The 22743-nt window shown below is 43.9% G+C and overlaps 1 long non-coding RNA gene across 1 annotated transcript; it reads right to left on the reverse strand.

The window, feature by feature from the left end:
- Positions 1 to 1643: 1643 nt before the first annotated feature.
- Positions 1644 to 4319, reverse strand: LOC124884661. The gene is made up of 4 exons (XR_007042486.1): positions 4165 to 4319; positions 3340 to 3484; positions 3088 to 3180; positions 1644 to 2673 (listed from the first exon to the last, which is right to left on the reverse strand). It is a non-coding gene; the product is annotated as an uncharacterized LOC124884661 (long non-coding RNA).
- Positions 4320 to 22743: the final 18424 nt, after the last annotated feature.

A 22743-nucleotide genomic window follows, 5' to 3' on the forward strand; every position in this document is an offset into this window, starting at 1 on the left:
TGGCTACCAGGCTGGTCCAATTTAGCCATGAAACCTCCCACACAAAAATGACAGGTGTTTCAGTTTCATTGTCCAACCCCTGTACCTTTGACAGTATATCTTAAAATATAATTTAAAAGCATATGGACACTCTTAACTGAGATGGTCACAATGTCTAAGAAAACAAAATCAAAACATTATGCAGCACTGTTGGCTTAGACTATTATCTTGTCTTTATCTTGCCTAAGAAAATAGAAAACAAACTTTTTTCATTAGTAAACTTTTAGGATAAACTATATATTCTCTTCATATGCATTTCAATCCCGTAAAGACTCACAATAAAAACACAAAGATGCCGATTAGAAAAGTTAAATAGCAGATGTTTATTTCTTTGGCGGAGGAAGACATGAATTCTATGAATGACATGAGCTTGAATGAATGATTTAGGATTAGGATTAGAGATGTCTTCCCCCAAAAAAAGGGCAGAGGACGGGCCGAGGCTGAAATAAATGATGTGGCAATTCTTGCTCTGCTCTCGGTGGAGGATGCACGCGTTTTCTCTCCCTCCCTCTTGCCTGCTTCTGCATCTGCTTTTGTCTGTGTTTTTCTCAGAGCCTCACTTTACATATCTTCCAAACTTGCAAATTATGGATTTGGTCAGCTGGTCTCTCAACACATTGATCAAATTTTTTCCAGGGGAAGACAGGGTAAAGAAGAACCCTCTTGCCCAGCCGGTACATTCTCCTCTGGATGCACAATGGATTCCTGGCAACAGTGGAAGATTGTGTGCTTGACTACAATGTCGGTTGAGGACGCAGAAGACGTTTATATATTTGGATTTTTGATAACAGGATTTCTGCTTTTTGGAGCCGGCGGTTACCTGACTTATCGAGTGAGTAGCAAAACGTGAGCAGCAGTTCAAAGCATCCCAAAGCTGCCTGCGATGCTGGATGGAATCTGCAGAGCGATCAATGCTCAGACTGAATTAAGAGAGCTAAGCTGCAAATATTCTTGAACAGAATCGTAACCTGGAAGTGGCTTTGGGACTCAGAGGTGAAAGGATTTAATCATGTAGAAGGTTGTTCGCTCGAGAACTGCGAAAAGTCCCAGAAATTTGGATATTTGGATTCACAATTGAGAGATAACAGTAAAAACTCTTAACGTGGTTGGAAATCCACACAACTGCTTGAACCACAACATTTATTGTTTTTCTAAATCTGGTGCCCCAATGTGGCCTTGGCAACTTTTGCTAAGTGGCTATCGACAAAATATCTCCTGCACTGTAAACCCGGATAAGTAGAATCTACTTACAAAAATCAAGGTAACTCGTTGCCTTAAAAAAGTTAAGTAATGAGGCATTAGTTGTATGAGTGAAATGAACTACGTTCAATGAACTTGAGCCACTGTTGGAATGGAATAGAATATTTAAGTTGCTTTTACTAGTAACCAAGTCATAGTAACTGAAGATATGTAGTTTAAACAGTAATTTACCATCTGTTAATTTAACTCAGCTTGTTAAGCAGGAATTACTTCATTCTAGTTCAACTAAATTGTATATTCTAATTGACCAAACCTAACTTTTTTAGTTCTTGAAACTCAAAAAAGTTTTTTCAATTAATGGAGCCGTGCAGAATACATACAACTGCAACATTTCACTGATTAATTGTTTTTATTGAACATTTTATTTTTAGCAACAAAAGAAACAGTTATGGCCCAATAGGCTTTTAGTGAGCATTCTGATCTGTAAAAAAAAAAAAGTGTCTAATATATTGGCACACAAAGCTCACTCACCTCTGATTATTACAACATCGTACTGTGCCTCTTCAAATTTGCCAGAAATACAGGCAAGATAAAACGAAGCCCTACTGAACACTGGCAGTTTAGCATTTAGAAATAACAAATTTGTCTATGAAAAAAACAAAAAAGGGGTTGAGACTGAAAAAGGACAGAACAGGAAGGTAAAAAACAACAGAGAGCAGATAACAGCCATACTCTCCCCTCCGCCTCTATCCCACACCTCCATCTTGGCATTTGTGAACTTAACAAAAAATGTTTTTCCGGATAAAAAAGTGAATGATACAGAATAAGGTTAAAAAATAAAACAGTAGATGCCCCATCTAGAGCCCACACTCTCCCCTCACCTCTACATTCCCTCTTCCCTGCCTCGTGCCACCCCTTGCTTTCTCTATCCCACACAAATTGGTTTTTTCAGTCTTTCCCACTCTCCTTACATTTACACTTTCCCTTCTATCAAACTTGTAAATAAATGGCCAGATTTATTATTTCCTTTTTCTTCTTTTACTGCCAATTGAAAATAAATTATTTTACTGCCAATCGATTAAAAAAAAAAACCTCACATTTAAAAACTTGTGGAGAACAGATCCTGGATCTTACATTGTCAACTGATTCTTAAGTGTTTGAAGTTTAGATTTCAGGTCTGTCTTACCCCATTTCAGAAGCACCTGTTGAAAAAAATCAAAACTGTTCGTCATGTACTTTGGGTAGTTGAAATGGAGTGCATAGGTAAGTCCTGCAGACAATGCTCTCAGCATCCATCACAATGTTTCCCTCCAAGACAATTCCCACCGAGGATGCGTTGTGGTGAAGGGACTGCTTGTGTGGAGTGATGTATTCCTGTTCATGGCAGAGGATCCCCACGGGCACATCATTGTATAAACCCTCATCATCAATGTCCTGAAAAAAAGGAACAGTGGATGACCACGTCAACATCTTGTTATGAACAGCCTTTATAGGTACACAGCCCACATGTCTGCCCTGTCCACTGTCCACTTACTGCCTTGTTCAGAAATTACTACAAAAAAAATCAGTCAGGACAGGTGCAAAGGGAATCAAGAAATGATCAGGGGGCACAGGATACAATTTTGGAATTTGCTTTTTTTTTGTTTGACAAACAACAACAATAAAAAAAGAACCAATTAATAAATCAACACCTTAAAATAATATGTATGGGAGGGTGGGAGATGGAGAGAGAGGAAGGCAGGTTAAGAACGGGGGTGATAGAAAAAGCAGGCGGTTAGAGGAGAAGGGAGAAGAGGTAGTAAACGGGGGAAGGGGGAAAGAAGGTAGAGAAAAATCAAAGTTGCTTACAACGCAGGCCTTGAAGAAAGTTGAAGGATCATCGCCGAGAATTACAGGAAAACCCCTGAGGACAAGGCATCTGATTTCTGTCACATTCAAAGCCTGGTAGATTGAGGGAGAAGAGAGGACATCACAAAATTAAAATAAGGTTAATATGTTACCCTGAAAACTATGAGAACACATCCATCCATCATCTATATCACTACTCTATTAAGGTTGGGGGTAGGGGGGTTCTAAGACTTAAATATAGAATTAACAAACCTTCGTTTGTTGCATCAGGTCAGCCAACACCTGCCCTGTGAGGCCCCTCTTTGTCTAAAAGATTTCCATGACCCTGGGACTATGATGGTCAAGGGCATCGTGGAACTCCGCTCTTACCAACCACCCTGCTGAACTCCAGACACACCTGAAACATGCAAAAGAAAAAAAACATGTTCATGTTCAAATGAGCTGACATCATAATGTGATATTTTGATGCAACAACTCCGACTCCAATATTATACTTTAATACAGGTTTGAAGAGCCCCTCTGGTGACATTGGGATTCTTTTGTAAATGCGTGGCCAAAAGTTAGTACTGTAATCATTTCCATGCAGAGACTGTTGATCATTGCTGAAGCCAACAAACATGAAAATGTCATTGTAATTCAATTCTATATATGAAATTAATTACAACTTGTCCATACTTCTTGGCTAAATCAACAATTAACGATGTGCCAAGAAATGAAAAGAATAATAATTCATAGGCATGCAGTAATTTAAGGGAATCCAGTTTCACCAGAGGGGCCCTGTAGACACAGTATGTGAGACAAATCTACAGGTCTACCTGTTGTTCAGTAAAGAGAGCAGGCGTTCCATGTTTTAGGAGGTAGTGTTTAAATAGCTGCTCCCTCTTCCCACTAATAAAACCACAATATTTACATTTCCACTCCATTTGTTTCTGGTTAAAGTTACGTCAACTAAGTAAAATTACGGTTACAGTGTAAAGCTTCTGAAAATAAGTAGTTAAAATTTGCTTTTCAACCGAACAGGTTAGCTGACAAGCTAACATTAGCTAAGTAGCAAAACAGTGAAGAGTTCCAACTTACTGTTTTGTGGCTGAACTTGGTTCTTTCACTGAGTGCTTCAAACATCCGTTGAATGACTTGTTTGTTATAACTTCACTCTCCAAAAATCTCAGCTGATTTCTTTGTCTCCTTTCTGTCTCTAAAACCTTCAAAGCTCCTCAATGCCAGCTCCTCTCGCTCCACTCGCTCAAAACCGGTCTAAACTGGATTTTTCGCGGGCAGGTGGATGACGTGAAAGGCAAAACTTGATGATGTTGAGTTGTTTGAGCTCAAACACATTACAATAAGCTACGCCATCAAAAAGTGCAGTTTACTCAGAAATATTAATTAATATAAAGAAATTACAGATATTTAAGTAATACTAACTCAATTTGTTTAAGTACAATCAATTGTTTGTACTTAAAAACATAATTACAATAAAAATGACATAAAAAAATTCAGCCTGATCAAAATAAACAAGTAATGTCAGTAAATTAGACCTGTTTAAGTAGTATGAACTAAGTCGCTTTGAGTTCAAAAAAAATCTGGGTTTACAGTGTGGATGTTATGTAAACATGGCACTCTTTCCCATCACCCCTGAACAGCTGTGACCCAGATAAGACTTTGCGGCCAATTGAGAAAACCTCCGTCTCTCTCCTCAAGGACAATGGCTCTCTATCTGTGTTGACAGTCTAATTCTTGCACATACACTCACAGTTATATATTCGCACCCCCAGGATTCTACAGAATTCTTGCAAAATATTTTCTTCTTCGGTGTTGCTTAGCCCTGCACCTAATTGCGTGATTTCATTACTTTTTCATAGATTTTTTGTTTTATCAGAAGGATTACCAGCATTGGTAATAGAAAATTTGGACTATAGCTGCTCTTACACCAATGATCCAGCTTTCTTAGTTAGACTACAATGGACTGTTATTACTTAGTTGAACTTCAGTACCAGTAAAAGCAATATATTATTAGCACCTGAAAATGTGGATTAAAACTGTTTTGTACCAGTGACTCAGCTTTCCTAGTTAGAATTCAGTGGAATGATGATACTATCAATATTATCATCTTCTTTTAGCATAAGATGCTTTATTATTTAGAGTGACTTGGAACCAATTTCTACCAGCAAACCTGAAGGACTATTAATTATTATTACTCCCAATGATTTGTTTTTCTGTTTGATTTTCTGTATCATTGTAGTGTTTTTCCTCATGTACAGCGCTTAGAGTGCCTTGTTGCTGAAAAGCGCTATATAAATAAATTTGACTTGACTTGACTTGGCAGTTCTGGTACCTCTGGTCTGACAAACTCGGATGGATAAGATGAATCGAGTTGAATAGACGAAGGACAGAGTTACAAAGGTGAACAGGGGATGAAGTTGAGCCGCGAAGGTACTGAGGAAAATGTGACGGCAGAGGCATGAGAATGATAGGTCGAGCCATGAAGGTGTTGAATGAATTGTGCCGCGGAGGCAGGAGAGTGCTGAATGTATGCTGGTGAGTGAGCCTGTGAAGGCAAGAGAATGATAGATGAATCTAAATAGGCAAGAGAATGGTGACAGAGTAGCCATGAAATGAGAGATCATGCAGTGATGAAGAATGTACTGAGCCACAAAGGCATGCAAACGATAAATGGATGCATGTGAGTGAGCCTGCGTAGGCATGAGAATGGAGAATGGGCAGCGTGGGAAATGATACATGTAATGAGCCAAGAAGGCATGAAATTGATGAATGGATGCAGGTCAGTGAGCCCGCATAGGCATGAGAATGGAGAATGGGCCGCATAGGCATGAATGTGGTGAATGAGCCTGCGTAGGCATGCATGTGGTGAGAGAGCCTGTGTAAAAATGAGCATGATTTAGACAGAAAGTTGAAGACGCAGCTGAACCTGATGAAGGGGAGAATGGAGATGACGAGGCGGTGAGAGAATAAATGAATGAGGATAACGGATGCTGACGAAGGACCTTGAAGAAACAGGGATAAGAGACATGAAGTAAGATAAGACGATCTGTCTAAGATGGTAAACATGATTTAATGAAGATATCATCACCAGATAATGAAAGACGTTCTTACCCAAGAACTGAGAGATCTTTGGGCAGCTAGCACAGAGAAGAGTCTGGACAGACATAGGATGAGAAGGATGAAGATGACCAGCGGCCAAGTTGTTGAAGGGAAGCTGTTGAGACTCCTTGGTTGGCTGCAGTAATGGCTGCCCCTATTCTAAATGAATGGCTAGAAAACTGACCGGGGGCAGGTTGCATTGGATTTGAGTCTATCTGAAATACACTGCTCATAAAAATAAAGGGAACACTCAAATAACACATCCTAGATCTGAATGAATGAAATATTGTCATTGAATACTTTGTTCTGTACAACGTTGAATGTGCTGACAAATCAAAGTTATTAACCAATGGAGGCCTGGATTTGGAGTCACACACAAAATTAAAGTGGAAAAACACACTAGAGGCTGATCCAACTTTGATGTAATGTCCTTAAAACAAGTCAAAATGAGGCTCAGTATTGTGTGTGGCCTCCACGTGCCTTTATGACCTCCCTACAATGCCTGGACATGCTCCTGATGAGATGGTGGATGGTCTCCTGAGGGATCTCCTCCCAGATCTGGACTAAAGCATCTGCCAACTCCTGGACAGTCTGTGGTGCAACGTTACGCTGGTGGATGGAGCGAGACATGATGTCCCATATATGCTCAATCAGATTTGGGTCTGGGGAACGGGCGGGCCAGTCCATAGCTTCAGTGTCTTCATCTTGCAGGAACTGCTGACACACTCCAGCCACATGAGGTCTAGCATTGTCCTGCATTAGGAGGAACCCAGGGCCAACCGCACCAGCATATGGTCTCACAAGGGGTCTGAGGATCTCATCTGAATACCTAATGGCAGTCAGGCTACCTCTGGCAAGCACATGGAGGGCCGTGCGGCCCTCCAAAGAAATGCCACCCCACACCATTACTGAGCCACTGCCAAACCTGTCATGGTGAAGGATGTTGCAGGCAGCAGATTACTCTCCACGGTGTCTCCATACTCTGTCACACGTCTGTCACATGCGCTCAGTGTGAACCTGCTTTCATCTGTGAAGAGCACAGGGCACCAGTTGCGAATTTGCCAATCCTGGTGTTCTCCGGCAAATGCCAAGCGTCCTGCACGGTGTTGGGCTGTGAGCACAATCCCCATTTGTGGATGTCGGGCCCTCATACCATCCTCATGGAATCGGTTTCTAACCATTTGTGCAGACACATGGACATTTGTGGCCTGCTGGAGATCATTTTGCAGGTCTCTGGCAGTGCTCCTCCTGTTCCTCCTTGGACAAAGGCGGAGGTAGCGGTCCTGCTGCTGGGTTGTTGCCTTCTACGGCCTTCTCCACGTCTCCTGGTGTACTGGCCTGTCTCCTGGTAGCGCCTCCAGGCTCTGGACACTACGCTCACAGACACAGCAAACCTTCTTGCCACAACTCACATTGATGTGCCATCCTACATGAGCTGCACTACCTGAGCCACTTGTGTGGGTTGTAGAGTCCGTCTCATGCTACCACGAGTGTGAAAGCACTACCAACATTCAAAAGTGACCAAAACATCAGCCAGAAAGCGTAGGTACTGAGAAGTGGTCTGTGGTCCCCACCTGCAGAACCACTCCTTTATTGAGTGTGTCTTGCTAATTGCCAAAGATTTCCCCCTGTTGTCTATTCCATTTGCACAACAGCATGTGAAATTGATAGTCAGTCAGTGTTGCTTCCTAAGTGGACAGTTTGATTTCACAGAAGCTTGCTTTACTTGGAGTTATATTGTGTTGTTTAAGTGTTCCTTTTATTTTTTTTAGCAGTGTATATGAGGAACCAGGAGGCAGACATAGGGCTGCTACTGAAGTGAGAAAGAGGGGCATGATGGGTGATGTTTGAGTGCGAATTTGAGCATGGCTTGAAATTAGCTGAATGGGTCATCGAGGCGAACAATAAACGTGGACCTTCCCTTTGCCATATTGAGATGGGGTTTGAAATAATTAAGATAGAACTTGAGAGCTAAGCTGAGCCTAACGAGTGAAGGAGAAAGTTGAAGCAGACTGCCTTGATAGGGAATGGTATAAATTGCTTAGGCCGGAATGCCCCTGATGAGGTGAGGATGGGACATGATAAACCTGACTAGGCCTGGCGGATGCGGACGTGAGCAAGCCCAACAGGCAAAGGGAGAAAATAAGTTATGCTGACAAGCAAGAGGATGGGAACTTGGTAAACCTGACGAGGCGGCGTGGAAGAGTGTGGCCTTACTACTGAGCTAAAAGCAATTAACACAAAACTCAGAGTCTTCTTTTTTCCCAGCCTTCAAGGGGGGAACTTATGTTTCTAACAACACACAAAACATCTTCATCAAAAATTCCAGAAGTTTCCTACTTTCAGTTCTTACATGGCGTTTTTTATACAGATACAAAGCATTGGTGTGTATGGGGTCCTCTTGACCAATCAAAATCATCATACTCATTTACGTAAAACTTTTGGCATCCACAACATTGATTCTCAATCACAGTTCCAGGAATACAAAACCAGCAAAACGTCTGCAGAAAATCAGACTGGTCTACGTGACAGTTACACCATAAAAATGTCATCATTCCGGTCAAAGAAATGTGTCCAATGGGTGATTTTATGCCTTTGCAAACATTATTTTGAGTGCATATGTTGCATTGACTGAGATTTTCATCTACCACGGCTTGCAAATGTGGGGACCAAAAACCTTGATTTGACAACTTCTCTATCAGCTTACTTCTATCACAGTGATCTGCACCATGAGCTTCTGAAATCAGCACTGTTAACAATGCCACTGGTGCCACCAGTGGGCCATTCTGTGATCTCCACAAACCATTTTCATTCAATGTTGCACCTCTTTTTGACCACAAGTGGCGCTCACTGCTGTTTGTTTCTTGTTGAATCAGTATCAAGTCTTCTGGTGTAACCAAAGGTTCCAATGACACAACAGGTTTCAAGATAACCATCTGGCATTGGGATGCCATTTTTGCTTTTTCGTCTCCTGGGTCATTACCTCTTATGACTACCTCATTACCTTTGCAGTGTAACTGACACTTTATTACAGCCAGTTTTGAAGGGAGCATCATTGCATAAATTAACTGTTGAAGCTGCTCTTTATGTAGAACTGGACTTCCATCTGCTCTTTTGAACCCTCTTTGCTTCCAGACAGAAGCAAACAAATAACAATCTCTATGAGCATAAGCTGAGTCCGTGAGAATGTTTGCCACCTTTCCTTTCGCCAGTTTACATGCCTCAGTTAGTGCTTTCAATTCTGCTAGTTGTGCTGAGCATGGTTGCTCACACAATTCAGCTTTTACAGTTTCAAAGTCATCACTTCTTTGTTCAACGATTGCAAATCCTGCATGGTTCCCGAGATGATCTCTGAAACATGAGCCATCAACAAAGTGATTTCTGCGTTCGTCAATGGAGTTGATTCCAAGTCTGGTGTTAGTCTTGTGTATTTCATTGTTTCTGCAACACACTTTTGTGGTTCTCCTTCACAATCGAGGGGAATCATGTTAGCTGGATTTGAGGTGCTGCATCTTTGAATAGTTATGTCTGGATATGTCAGAAGCAGCATGTACTGCAAACATCTTGCCTGGGTTACAACAAACTTCCATGAAGGAGTGTAACAGTACTTTTTTGCCTCTGTATGTGAATGCAAACAAGTGTTGAGAATCTTCAGCTAAAGGGATGCTGAAAAACACGGAACAAAGATCAATGACAGTGAAAAACTGTGCTTCTGGTGAAACAGCGGTTAGCAGAGTGTGTGGATTTGGCACATCTGCAGGCCAATCCTGAACAACCTGATTGATGATCCTTAAATCATGAACCAGGCGATATTTTGATCCATCTGCCTTTCGGACTGGAAATATTGGTGTGTTGCACTGACTGCTTGTTTCCACCAATACTCCTGCTTTTAGTAGTCCTTCAATAGTTCTGCTAATGCCTTTTTCTTCTTCTACCTTTAACGGGTATTGTGGACGGAATGGAAGGTCTACATTTGGTTTCAACTCAACCTTAAATGGGTTGGCCGATTTTACCAACCCCACATCTATATCATCTTTTCACCACATGTGATCTGGAACATGTTTTAGCCTGTCCTCCAAATTCAAATCTCCTTTTGACAACTCTTTTTCCTCAGATGTGTTTGTGTCGAGGGAGGATTTTGGGTCGGACCAAAGTGCAGACAAGAGCTCGGTAGCTGCATCGTAGTTTATTCACCAAAGGCAAAAACGTAACAAAACACTGCAGGTATAAATCAAAGTCAAAATCCAAAACTTACAAAACACTGTAGGTACTAATGGCAAAACGTAGCATAAGATCCAAACGAAGCATAAACAAAGCATAGTCATGGTAGGGAACGGGGTAATGACAAACACAAGGAACCAGCACCCAACAAAGACACAAAACCAACTAATATACTGTGAGAATAACAAAGGCAGATAATCAACGGAACTGAGAACAGGTGCGACAAGGAGGCAGGGAAGCAGCAGGAACAGGTGAAACAAATACAAAGGCTGAAGAAGAGTGAAAGGACTAAACAAACAGAAAACACAAACTAAGCAAGAGAATAAATCAGAGGAGGAAATAAAGAACTAGAATAACTATGAACTAAAGTAAACAAATAAACTAGAGGAGAACATAGAAACAACAACCTAAGAAATAAACAAAGAGCCATAAGGAGAATCTAAATTACAAAATAAACCATCACAAGAACCCATAAAACAAAGTCCAAAATGTCACTCCATGACATAACCCCCCCCCCCTCAAGGTTGGATTCCAGACGACCACTTGGAGACTAAAACATAAGTTCAAAACAACCCGACCAGGGCGGGCGGAGGGGGCCCCAGAAGGAGGGCAAAAGTCCAAAACACAAACCACCGAACCAGGGTGGGTGGAGGGGGGCCTTGGGAGGAGGACCAGAGTCCAAAACAAAAATAACTCCCAATAAACAAAAACAACAAAACCAAAGTCCATAATCTCCAGGACGAAAACAAAAATCCAGGAGGCCGATGATCAGGGGGCCTGCGACGACGAAGCCAACAGCAAAGTAGCTCATGATCCGGAGGCCTGCGACGACGAAGCCAGCGACGAAGGAGCTGATGATCCTGAGGTCGGCAGCGACGAAGTAGCCAGCGAAGTGGTCGATGGTATGGAGACCTGCAGCGACGGAGATGCAGGCGTCTAGGAGGCCAGCAGCGACGCCAGCGATGAAGGAGCCGATGTTTTGGAGGTCTGCGGCGAGGATGCAGGCTGCCTGGAGTCCGGCAGCGGAGATGCCAGGCAAACCCACGAAGCGAAGAGTCAGGCAGTGTATGACGTGGCGAGATCCTCAGAGACTTAAACCTGGCATCCAACTTGGACCGAGACAGAAACCCTGAAGACTTGGCCCTGGCGTCCGGTTCGGACCCAGGCTTAGAATAGTCAGGAGTACGGTCAGTCAAAAAGTCAGTCGTTACATAGTCGGGCAGTGGTGTGTCAGGCTCTGGTGTGTCATGGTGAGTGTCAGGCAAAGAGTCAGGCTGCAGGGCGTCAGGCAAAGAGTCAGGCTCTGGTGCGTCAGGCAAAGAGTCAGGCTCTGGTGCGTCAGGCAAAGAGTCAGGCTCTGGTGCGTCAGGCAAAGAGTCAGGCTCTGGTGCGTCAGGCAAAGAGTCAGGCTCTGGTGCGTCAGGCAAAGAGTCAGGCTCTGGTGCGTCAGGCAAAGAGTCAGGCTCTGGTGCGTCAGGCAAAGAGTCAGGCTCTGGTGCGTCAGGCAAAGAGTCAGGCTCTGGTGCGTCAGGCAAAGAGTCAGGCTCTGGTGCGTCAGGCGAAGAGTCAGGCTGCGGTGTGTCTGGCTCAGCAAAGTCAGGTTGTGGTGTGTCTAGCTCAGCAAAGTCAGGCTGAGAGTCAGGTTGTGAGCTTGACACCTGATAGTCAGGCGCCTCATAGTCTGGCGTTACAGGCAAAAGGTGAGTGGTGCCTGGAACATAGTCAGTCAGTATTTCCAGTAGCACCCCCCAGAGGAAACTGAGCAGGTGCTCTGGACCAGGTCGGGAAGGTAACCCAACCACGGGCTCCTCCGAAGCATGCTGTGGAAGTGGAGGCAGCCCGCCCACAGGCTCCTCCGTGTCGTGACGAGGCTCTGTAGACCCGGCGGCGGCCGGCTGAGGCTCTGGCAGCTTGGCTGCATGCTGTGAGTCCAGTGGCTTGGCTGCATGCTGTGAGTCCAGCGGCTTGGCTGCATGCTGTGAGTCCAGCGGCTTGGCTAAGTACTGTGAGTCCAGAGGCTTGGCTAAGTACTGTGAGTCCAGAGGCTTGGCTGCCTTAACGGCCACGAGAAGAGGGTCGAAGGGACCTCCAGCGGAGAGTGGAGCTGGAGCGTCTAGCCATCCCACAGCAAGAAACTCATCCTGAAGTAATGAGTGCACCAGATCCAGATCCTCTGGGTGATCCATTAGATGGAGCACGAATTTACAGCAACGATTCTTCATATGTTTCCTCTTAATTTCCTCCAGCCCGGCTTCAATCCAACTCGGGGCTGGAGGCTGTACTGGCGGCTGAAGAACAGCAGAGGGCATGACGAGCTCAGGCGCTGCTGCGGGCGTGACGAGCTCAGCTGCTGCTGCTGCTGCTGCGGGCGTGACGAGCTCAGGCATTGCTGCTGCTGTGGAATGCTTGCGGCGCCAGCGACATCTCCGACGAGATGGGGCAGGTTCCGAACTGGGAGAGTGCGCTGCAGGCAACTCTGGCTCCGAAAACGAGAAGGAAAAGTAAACTGGAGCCAGTGACTGACTCCGGGGATGAGGAGAAGGTCTGTGGTGCAGCGGACCGGTACCTGGAAGGGGAATGGCCAGCCTGGAGCCCCAAAACGGTGACCGCTGCTTTCTCTCCTCTGCAGCCTGACGCGAGCTCTTTTCCGCTTCCCGTCTCAGGTATTTCCACAGGGTAATCACACCATTGTCTGCTTGGTCCATCTGGCTGGTTCCTAATGTCGAGGGAAGATTTTGGGTCGGACCAAAGTGCAGACAAGAGCTCAGTAGCCGCATCGTAGTTTATTCACCAAAGGCAAAAACGTAACAAAACACTGCAGGTATAAATCAAAGTCAAAATCCAAAACTTACAAAACACTGTAGGTACTAATGGCAAAACGTAGCATAAGATCCAAACGAAGCATAAACAAAGCATAGTCATGGTAGGGAACGGGGTAATGACAAACACAAGGAACCAGCACCCAACAAAGACACAAAATCAACTAATATACTGTGAGAATAACAAAGGCAGATAATCAACGGAACTGAGAACAGGTGCGACAAGGAGGCAGGGAAGCAGCAGGAACAGGTGAAACAAATACAAAGGCTGAAGAAGAGTGAAAGGACTAAACAAACAGAAAACACAAACTAATCAAGAGAATAAATCAGAGGAGGAAATAAAGAACTAGAATAACTATGAACTAAAGTAAACAAATAAACTAGAGGAGAACATAGAAACAACAACCTAAGAAATAAACAAAGAGCCATAAGGAGAATCTAAATTACAAAATAAACCATCACAAGAACCCATAAAACAAAGTCCAAAATGTCACTCCATGACATAACCCCCCCCCCCTCAAGGTTGGATTCCAGACGACCACTTGGAGACTAAAACATAAGTTCAAAACAACCCGACCAGGGCGGGCGGAGGGGGCCCCAGAAGGAGGGCAAAAGTCCAAAACACAAACCACCGAACCAGGGTGGGTGGAGGGGGGCCTTGGGAGGAGGACCAGAGTCCAAAACAAAAATAACTCCCAATAAACAAAAACAACAAAACCAAAGTCCATAATCTCCAGGACGAAAACAAAAATCCAGGAGGCCGATGATCAGGGGGCCTGCGACGACGAAGCCAACAGCGAAGTAGCTCATGATCCGGAGGCCTGCGACGACGAAGCCAGCGACGAAGGAGCTGATGATCCTGAGGTCGGCAGCGACGAAGTAGCCAGCGAAGTGGTCGATGGTATGGAGACCTGCAGCGACGGAGATGCAGGCGTCTAGGAGGCCAGCAGCGACGCCAGCGATGAAGGAGCCGATGTTTTGGAGGTCTGCGGCGAGGATGCAGGCTGCCTGGAGTCCGGCAGCGGAGATGCCAGGCAAACCCACGAAGCGAAGAGTCAGGCAGTGTATGACGTGGCGAGATCCTCAGAGACTTAAACCTGGCATCCAACTTGGACCGAGACAGAAACCCTGAAGACTTGGCCCTGGCGTCCGGTTCGGACCCAGGCTTAGAATAGTCAGGAGTACGGTCAGTCAAAAAGTCAGTCGTTACATAGTCGGGCAGTGGTGTGTCAGGCTCTGGTGTGTCATGGTGAGTGTCAGGCAAAGAGTCAGGCTGCAGGGCGTCAGGCAAAGAGTCAGGCTCTGGTGCGTCAGGCAAAGAGTCAGGCTCTGGTGCGTCAGGCAAAGAGTCAGGCTCTGGTGCGTCAGGCAAAGAGTCAGGCTCTGGTGCGTCAGGCAAAGAGTCAGGCTCTGGTGCGTCAGGCAAAGAGTCAGGCTCTGGTGCGTCAGGCAAAGAGTCAGGCTCTGGTGCGTCAGGCAAAGAGTCAGGCTCTGGTGCGTCAGGCAAAGAGTCAGGCTCTGGTGCGTCAGGCAAAGAGTCAGGCTCTGGTGCGTCAGGCAAAGAGTCAGGCTCTGGTGCGTCAGGCGAAGAGTCAGGCTGCGGTGTGTCTGGCTCAGCAAAGTCAGGTTGTGGTGTGTCTAGCTCAGCAAAGTCAGGCTGAGAGTCAGGTTGTGAGCTTGACACCTGATAGTCAGGCGCCTCATAGTCTGGCGTTACAGGCAAAAGGTGAGTGGTGCCTGGAACATAGTCAGTCAGTATTTCCAGTAGCACCCCCCAGAGGAAACTGAGCAGGTGCTCTGGACCAGGTCGGGAAGGTAACCCAACCACGGGCTCCTCCGAAGCATGCTGTGGAAGTGGAGGCAGCCCGCCCACAGGCTCCTCCGTGTCGTGACGAGGCTCTGTAGACCCGGCGGCGGCCGGCTGAGGCTCTGGCAGCTTGGCTGCATGCTGTGAGTCCAGTGGCTTGGCTGCATGCTGTGAGTCCAGCGGCTTGGCTGCATGCTGTGAGTCCAGCGGCTTGGCTAAGTACTGTGAGTCCAGAGGCCTGGCTAAGTACTGTGAGTCCAGAGGCTTGGCTGCCTTAACGGCCACGAGAAGAGGGTCGAAGGGACCTCCAGCGGAGAGTGGAGCTGGAGCGTCTAGCCATCCCACAGCAAGAAACTCATCCTGAAGTAATGAGTGCACCAGATCCAGATCCTCTGGGTGATCCATTAGATGGAGCACGAATTTACAGCAACGATTCTTCATATGTTTCCTCTTAATTTCCTCCAGCCCGGCTTCAATCCAACTCGGGGCTGGAGGCTGTACTGGCGGCTGAAGAACAGCAGAGGGCATGACGAGCTCAGGCGCTGCTGCGGGCGTGACGAGCTCAGCTGCTGCTGCTGCTGCTGCGGGCGTGACGAGCTCAGGCATTGCTGCTGCTGTGGAATGCTTGCGGCGCCAGCGACATCTCCGACGAGATGGGGCAGGTTCCGAACTGGGAGAGTGCGCTGCAGGCAACTCTGGCTCCGAAAACGAGAAGGAAAAGTAAACTGGAGCCAGTGACTGACTCCGGGGATGAGGAGAAGGTCTGTGGTGCAGCGGACCGGTACCTGGAAGGGGAATGGCCAGCCTGGAGCCCCAAAACGGTGACCGCTGCTTTCTCTCCTCTGCAGCCTGACGCGAGCTCTTTTCCGCTTCCCGTCTCAGGTATTTCCACAGGGTAATCACACCATTGTCTGCTTGGTCCATCTGGCTGGTTCCTAATGTCGAGGGAAGATTTTGGGTCGGACCAAAGTGCAGACAAGAGCTCAGTAGCCGCATCGTAGTTTATTCACCAAAGGCAAAAACGTAACAAAACACTGCAGGTATAAATCAAAGTCAAAATCCAAAACTTACAAAACACTGTAGGTACTAATGGCAAAACGTAGCATAAGATCCAAACGAAGCATAAACAAAGCATAGTCATGGTAGGGAACGGGGTAATGACAAACACAAGGAACCAGCACCCAACAAAGACACAAAATCAACTAATATACTGTGAGAATAACAAAGGCAGATAATCAACGGAACTGAGAACAGGTGCGACAAGGAGGCAGGGAAGCAGCAGGAACAGGTGAAACAAATACAAAGGCTGAAGAAGAGTGAAAGGACTAAACAAACAGAAAACACAAACTAAGCAAGAGAATAAATCAGAGGAGGAAATAAAGAACTAGAATAACTATGAACTAAAGTAAACAAATAAACTAGAGGAGAACATAGAAACAACAACCTAAGAAATAAACAAAGAGCCATAAGGAGAATCTAAATTACAAAATAAACAATCACAAGAACCCATAAAACAAAGTCCAAAATGTCACTCCATGACAGTTTGTGTCATTAACAGGCACTGTCACCACTTGTGGTTTGGATTTCATCAATGTTTCGCTTACAATCTTAATCATTGTTGCATCCTGTGATTGGAAAAATAGTAGATTGTCTGTTTCTTCCCATTTTATTGTGGTTGCAACTTTCATCATTGGTCCCAAATCTTTGCATGAAAATTTGTATTCACAAACAAGGTTATGTGTGGCACCGATTCCAGAACGTTATACGATTTGGAAATGAAATTATTAGTTTCCACACTTATTGCTGCCCCTTGTGCAAATAACAATGTATTTCGTTGCCAGGTTCACATTTGATCCTTGCGTTTCGCTGTCCCATTTTTCCTCAAACTGTGCTTTTTCAAACATCGTAGAACAGAGAGAAAGACTTGGTCGTGTCTGACAGGCAAGAAGGGGAAGCAAGGATAGGTTTAAACTGAAAAGGCCAACCATCACCAGTTAATGCAGAGGCTCCTACCAAAGAGCTGATAGATCATTGAGCAGAGCACAGAAGGAAACTTTGGGCGGACATATGAAGAGAATGCTGAAGTCGACCAGCGGCCGAGTTGTTGTAGGGAGCTGTGGAAACTCCTTGGGTAGCTGCCCCAATTCTAAATGAGTGACATGAGAACTGACTAAGGGGAAGCTTGCATTGAACAAAGTTTGCCTCACAAAGAAACCAGGAGGTGATCATGGGAACTCCTTCTGGAGTAAGGAAAAGGGGCATGAAGGGTGAGCTGATTTGTGACATTTGAGAACAAAAGAGAACATGGCTTGGAAAGGACAAAACAGGCCATTGAGGAGATCTATGGAAATTAAACATGGACCTATACCTTTGATGTGTTTGAAGTAAAGTTTGAAATGGACTGGATAGAACTTGAGGTCTGAAAAGGCTAAATCTCTAGATGGCACTAATGAATTAGAATGAGAAGTAATTTCGCTTAATCTAAGTAAGCCGTAGAAGGCGAGGAGGAAGGCACTGGAGAGAAGAGATTTGAAATAAGTTGAAAATGAGCGGAGCGAAGGGTCAGAATTATTTTTATTTTTTTTCCTCTTTAAAGAGGGGAAGTGAAATAGATATCTGGGAGTCAGGCTGTGGAATGCAATAATTTGAGATGCATTTGAGAAGAAGTTTAATGGCGTGATGAGTGAAAAGCTTGGTGTGGGCTCAGAAAGATGATCTTTTGGTAAAAATTGTTGCCTGCTAATAGGCTGCAGATGTAGGGGAGCTTGAAACAACAATGTTCAAAACAATGAGTAATGAAAGCTAGAGCTGTTTGAATACGAACCGGGTACGATGGTGTGTTATTAGCAAGGCAAAATTTACAACAGTTTGCTAGGCAAAGGAATGGGGTTTGAAAGTGGAAGGAGCTAGACCTGAGATACAGCAATGTTTGGCTGATTGCGACAAAGGAAGGAGAGAGAGGAATAATCGGAGTAGGGTGAAAGTAGGCTGATGGACAGAGATGATGGAATACCTGAAAATTTAAAACAAGACAGGGCATCAGCAGCTGCATTAGAATAACCTGGAACATGACAGGCCTGCCAGGATTCGATGGAGGTAAGGGCCACGTCCTTGAAATGACCTTACCAATGTTGTCTGTTCATAAATTTTTTCATAAGAGTTTGTTATTCTGCTTCGGTAGTAATGCAGTTAATGCTTATTTGGTGAAAGCACTTAGTCCGGAAAGGTGCTGTAAATCGATTGTCGCAAGCTGAACAGAGCAGTGCCGAGCCGGTCTGCCGAGAGAAAGTGTACACCACGATTATAACGGGAAAAGATATAGTTAAGATGTATCGAAACAGTAAATGATCCTTAGAGCTCGGATGATAAGGGAACAAGGTTGGTATAAATGTTCGAATGTGTAAATGAATATTTTAATATTCTACAGAGCAAACAGGTTTTGTTTATATTTTAACTAGTTTCAATATTACAAGCAAAGTAAAGTCACAGACAATTGAAATATTATGTGTTGCATTATTTTGTTTAATGTTACAGGGAAAATAAATAAGGTGATATTTACAAGTTTAATAAATATACATGGTAAAACAAGGTAAACGATTTCAGGGGAAAATTTGTCAACGATAAAAGGGGATTGTAATAATTTAAGGTAAATAATTCATTTATGGTAAATGATAAGCCAAAAAGGTTAAAAGCAACATATTGTTTGTTACTAAGGTATTACGTTCTTTATATTCTTCTAATGATGATTCTCTAATGATGTGTTCACATGTTCACATGCAAGGCTTTGTCAACAAAGGATTGTGAACCATCCGTTCGAGAGGCCATCTTTTGGACCGGGACTAGATACCGTAAAAACTGAAACGAGTCAGCCGGGAGAAAGACATCACCGTAAAAGAAGGAGATACCATTCCGGTTTGTAAGGAGACTGGAGTGGGAAGCCAGCAGCTTGAGTTGGCAGGGCAGGAGTTCTGGAAGAAACAGAGATAAGAACAAAGAGCGTTCTGATGGCTAAGTGAGCCGCAAGAATCAGAGGTGGCTTTTGTCATAATAAAATTTCAGTGGCGAGAATAAACCAGTCTAGGCAGACTCCTGATTGCATGAGGGTTGATGCAGCTTGGGAGAGAAGGATTTGTGGTATTGATCGGGAAGCCATGTTTGAAATGTAGGTCGATGATGAGGGACCGATGGGATCGAGCTTATTCTATGGGGTTTAAGAGCAGAAGATGTCTCTGAAATGCCTAAAGGCGGCACAAGCTCGCCAAAAGGGAGATTGTTAGTAAGGCAGGGATGAGATGATTCAAACATAGTAGTACAGCCATCAAGGGGAAGCGACACAGTGGTCAACCTCAGGAGATGGTAACAATGAGAGAAACCAGATTAATGAGCTGCCCCTGCAGGATTTTGGAATGCAGATTGAGTGTCGCCAGAGCGAATAAGTGGAAGTGCTGACGTGGCCAAGTTGGAGGCGAACTCCCGGAGAAGCTGAGAAATGGATGATAATGAGCACTGGAGAGAATTCATGAACGGAATGAAGAAAGCAGGGAGGATTGAGGTACAAGCAGAGTAGAATAAGATGTGGAAACCTGGGGTGCCAGATGATCGCTCGGAAGAGAAGCTGCTGCCGGAGACAGCTGGGTGATGTGGCGGCGGGAGCCGGGTTACAGGCAGGACTATCTCGTTGATGCTGAGAAGGAAAATTGAAGCTCGGCGGGAGAGCAGGGAGGTCCCAGGTTGGATTTCCTTAAAAGCGAAGCCTTGAAGGGTGATTGGCTGAGGAGGAATGCAGACTTGACCCTGATTGGTTGGAACGGAGACGCATGATAGAGGCTGACATTTTTTCGGGAGTCCCACGGGTCATGGGATTCCCACGGGAAACCCGCGGGATGGGAGACAGCATCAGTAAAGATCCCGTGATTGGGACGGTACAGGATAAAAAATGAACGGGAGCAGACGGGAGCGGGAGCTAAGCAATAGGAGGGAAAACAAACTAGGATCGATTGTCCTTGGAAATGTAAACTGAGACTTTGTTATAAACTTTAAGAAAAAAAAACTTGGATCGACGCTGCCATTGTGTAGTTTTTTTTCAAGAAGCCTATACTATAATGTGAGTTAAACGAACAACACGACCCACAAGCCAACAGTGCTTCTGCTCGATGTTTTCCACCTGCGTTCAGGATGGAGGGAGCAAACGCAGGTGGAGAACTGGACGTGGTAAAATTGGATTTGTAACGTAAAGTCAGAAATAAGGACTTATCTATTAAACTCATAGAGCTGACAGGAAAGTCGCAAATATTACCGAACTTCAGGAGAGATGAATGTAGCGGTTTTAACATGCAGTCTGCTGCTTGTAAAACGTGTTTAGTCGTAATCAAATTCACCAGTGATTGAGGGCACTTGTAAAACAGATTCTGGATTAAATCAACCCTGCATCTCTTCATTCATCAAACCAAAAGTACCATCATGTGTCAAGTCTCATCTGACCAACAAAATTGCTGCATGTGCACTAAAGATTTAAGAGGTAAGGTACGGAAGCCCGTGAGGGGACATGGGGAAATTTATTTATTTTGCGTCTCCACGCAATACTTTTGCGTTCGGCATTTTGGAACAGCAGCACAGATGACAAACTGCTCATAAAACAAACACTGATATGTGATTGATATGGTTTATTTGTCATATGCAGGTTAACACGCAGTAAACAATGCGATAAAATGCTTAGGATAAGAAGAACCGTTCAAATCACGATAAAAACAAAAACACTAATGGCGTACAAAAAAAAGTACACATCATGCAGCAGTAATAAGCAAACAAAGTGTCACAGATGTGGTTTCGTGCAGTTTTATGGTCCAGAGTTCAGTAGTTTGACAGCTTGTGGATAAAAACTGTCTTTTAGTCTGATTGAAGATAATTTTATTTAAGGCTGATTTCAAAATAAAACTCAATAAATCTCAAAACGGGTGTAGTGTTTGTTTCAATTTTTCAGTTATCTGGTTTGGAAACTATCCCACAAAGTATTGCGAAATAACGCAAAGACTATTGCGTGGGGACACAAAAGAGAAAAAATTCCCCAAGTCCCATCGCGGACCTCGTAGAAAGGCTTCATCAAGGGAAGATATTAAATAAATATGTTGTGAAATAGAAAAAAATTGAATGTACCATTAAATGTACAATTTATTTAATACATCATTAAATATTAAGTGTACCACTAATTACGTCATGTCGTCTTTAAAATTATACTTAATTATTCAGTGGCACATTTAATTGCATAATAGTCCATTTCATGATATAATGGTACATTTATTGTTTCTAATGATGTATTAAATAAATAAATGGTACCTTTAATTTAATGGCACATTTAATGTTACATTTCTTTCATGTTACATTTACTTCACTTATGGGACATTCACAACATTTATTTATTTAATGATGATTTTATTGTATTAATTTTGTCCAGTTTGACCCTCCATTCTTGATGCCTGTATAGGAGGTCATGTCAGAATTTAAATCAGGTGTTCTGGAGCAGACACACATCTAAAACTTACAGAGAAGGGGTCCCTGAGGACCAGGGCTGTGAACCATTCAGGTACAGTTTCTAAATTGTGAAGGTAATGCCTTTTTGGCCTTTTGTTCAACAAGTACAGTTCTCTTACTAGGTGCATTTTTCTTTCGTTTCAGCAACATGAAACATAAAAGTAATGTCATTGTTCAAAGGAAACAGTCACTTAATAAATAAGTAAAATACAACTATGTACATTTTGTTTATTCAACTAAGATAGGCATGGTCTGTTTCCTTGTTTAATATTTTATTATTTCTTCATTATTATTCTTTTTACTTTAACTGGCCTTTACTACAACTAAAAACAGGGACCTAACTGGTCCTTCATAGAAACAAATTGCCAAAAGACTAAATGAAGAAAACAAAAATGGGAGTGGCACAGGAGTGGGAGTCGTTCTGAATGGGAGCGGGACGGGAGTGAATTTACCAGGAGTGGGACGGGACAGGATTTTTTTCGTTATGCTGGCCTGGGATTGGGATGGGACAAGACCTTTTTCTGTGGGAGCGGGATGGGACAGGAGAGAAAATCCACTCCCGTGTCACCCTCTAACGCATGATGGAGTCATAGTACAGAGCCGGTGGTGGAGGTGAGTCTTCCATATTGAATTTTCGTCAAAACTCAATTTCATACAGCGCCGTGTGTAAACTTTGACATTGTCCGCTACTGACAATTTTAAGGCTAATCTGTGAAAGTGCATATTGGAATTCAAAGCTATTGATTTTGTCTGAAATAAAACTAGCCATGTCAGCAAATCTGCACACATTTCTATAATTCTATAATTACAGGGTAGAGCTTTGCCTTGTCATTATTTGCTAAAGTAGCAACATGTGCACACACAGACAATTACACAAACAGAGTAATTTGAATTACACTTTCGGTAAATACAGAATTTATTGTGCAAGTTATATTTCCTGTCTTTCGTCTTCTGTCAGATTATTTTGAAAGTAGTATGTGTCCATTCACAAATGCTTTACAGTGGATGTCAAGTGGCTGTAAGAAAAACAATCTAAGTAAATAAATGTGAAAAAAGAAAGGTTGACTAATTAATAGACGTCAAAGGGGTCAATGGCCATACATTTTTTAAAATAATTTTTAAAGTAACTCTTAATTGTTATTTTATTCAGCACAGCAATAAATACACTAACTAAATAGCTCT

This window comes from Girardinichthys multiradiatus, chromosome 18 (genome assembly GCF_021462225.1).
Source record: "Girardinichthys multiradiatus isolate DD_20200921_A chromosome 18, DD_fGirMul_XY1, whole genome shotgun sequence".
In the NCBI taxonomy this organism is placed as follows: domain Eukaryota; kingdom Metazoa; phylum Chordata; class Actinopteri; order Cyprinodontiformes; family Goodeidae; genus Girardinichthys; species Girardinichthys multiradiatus.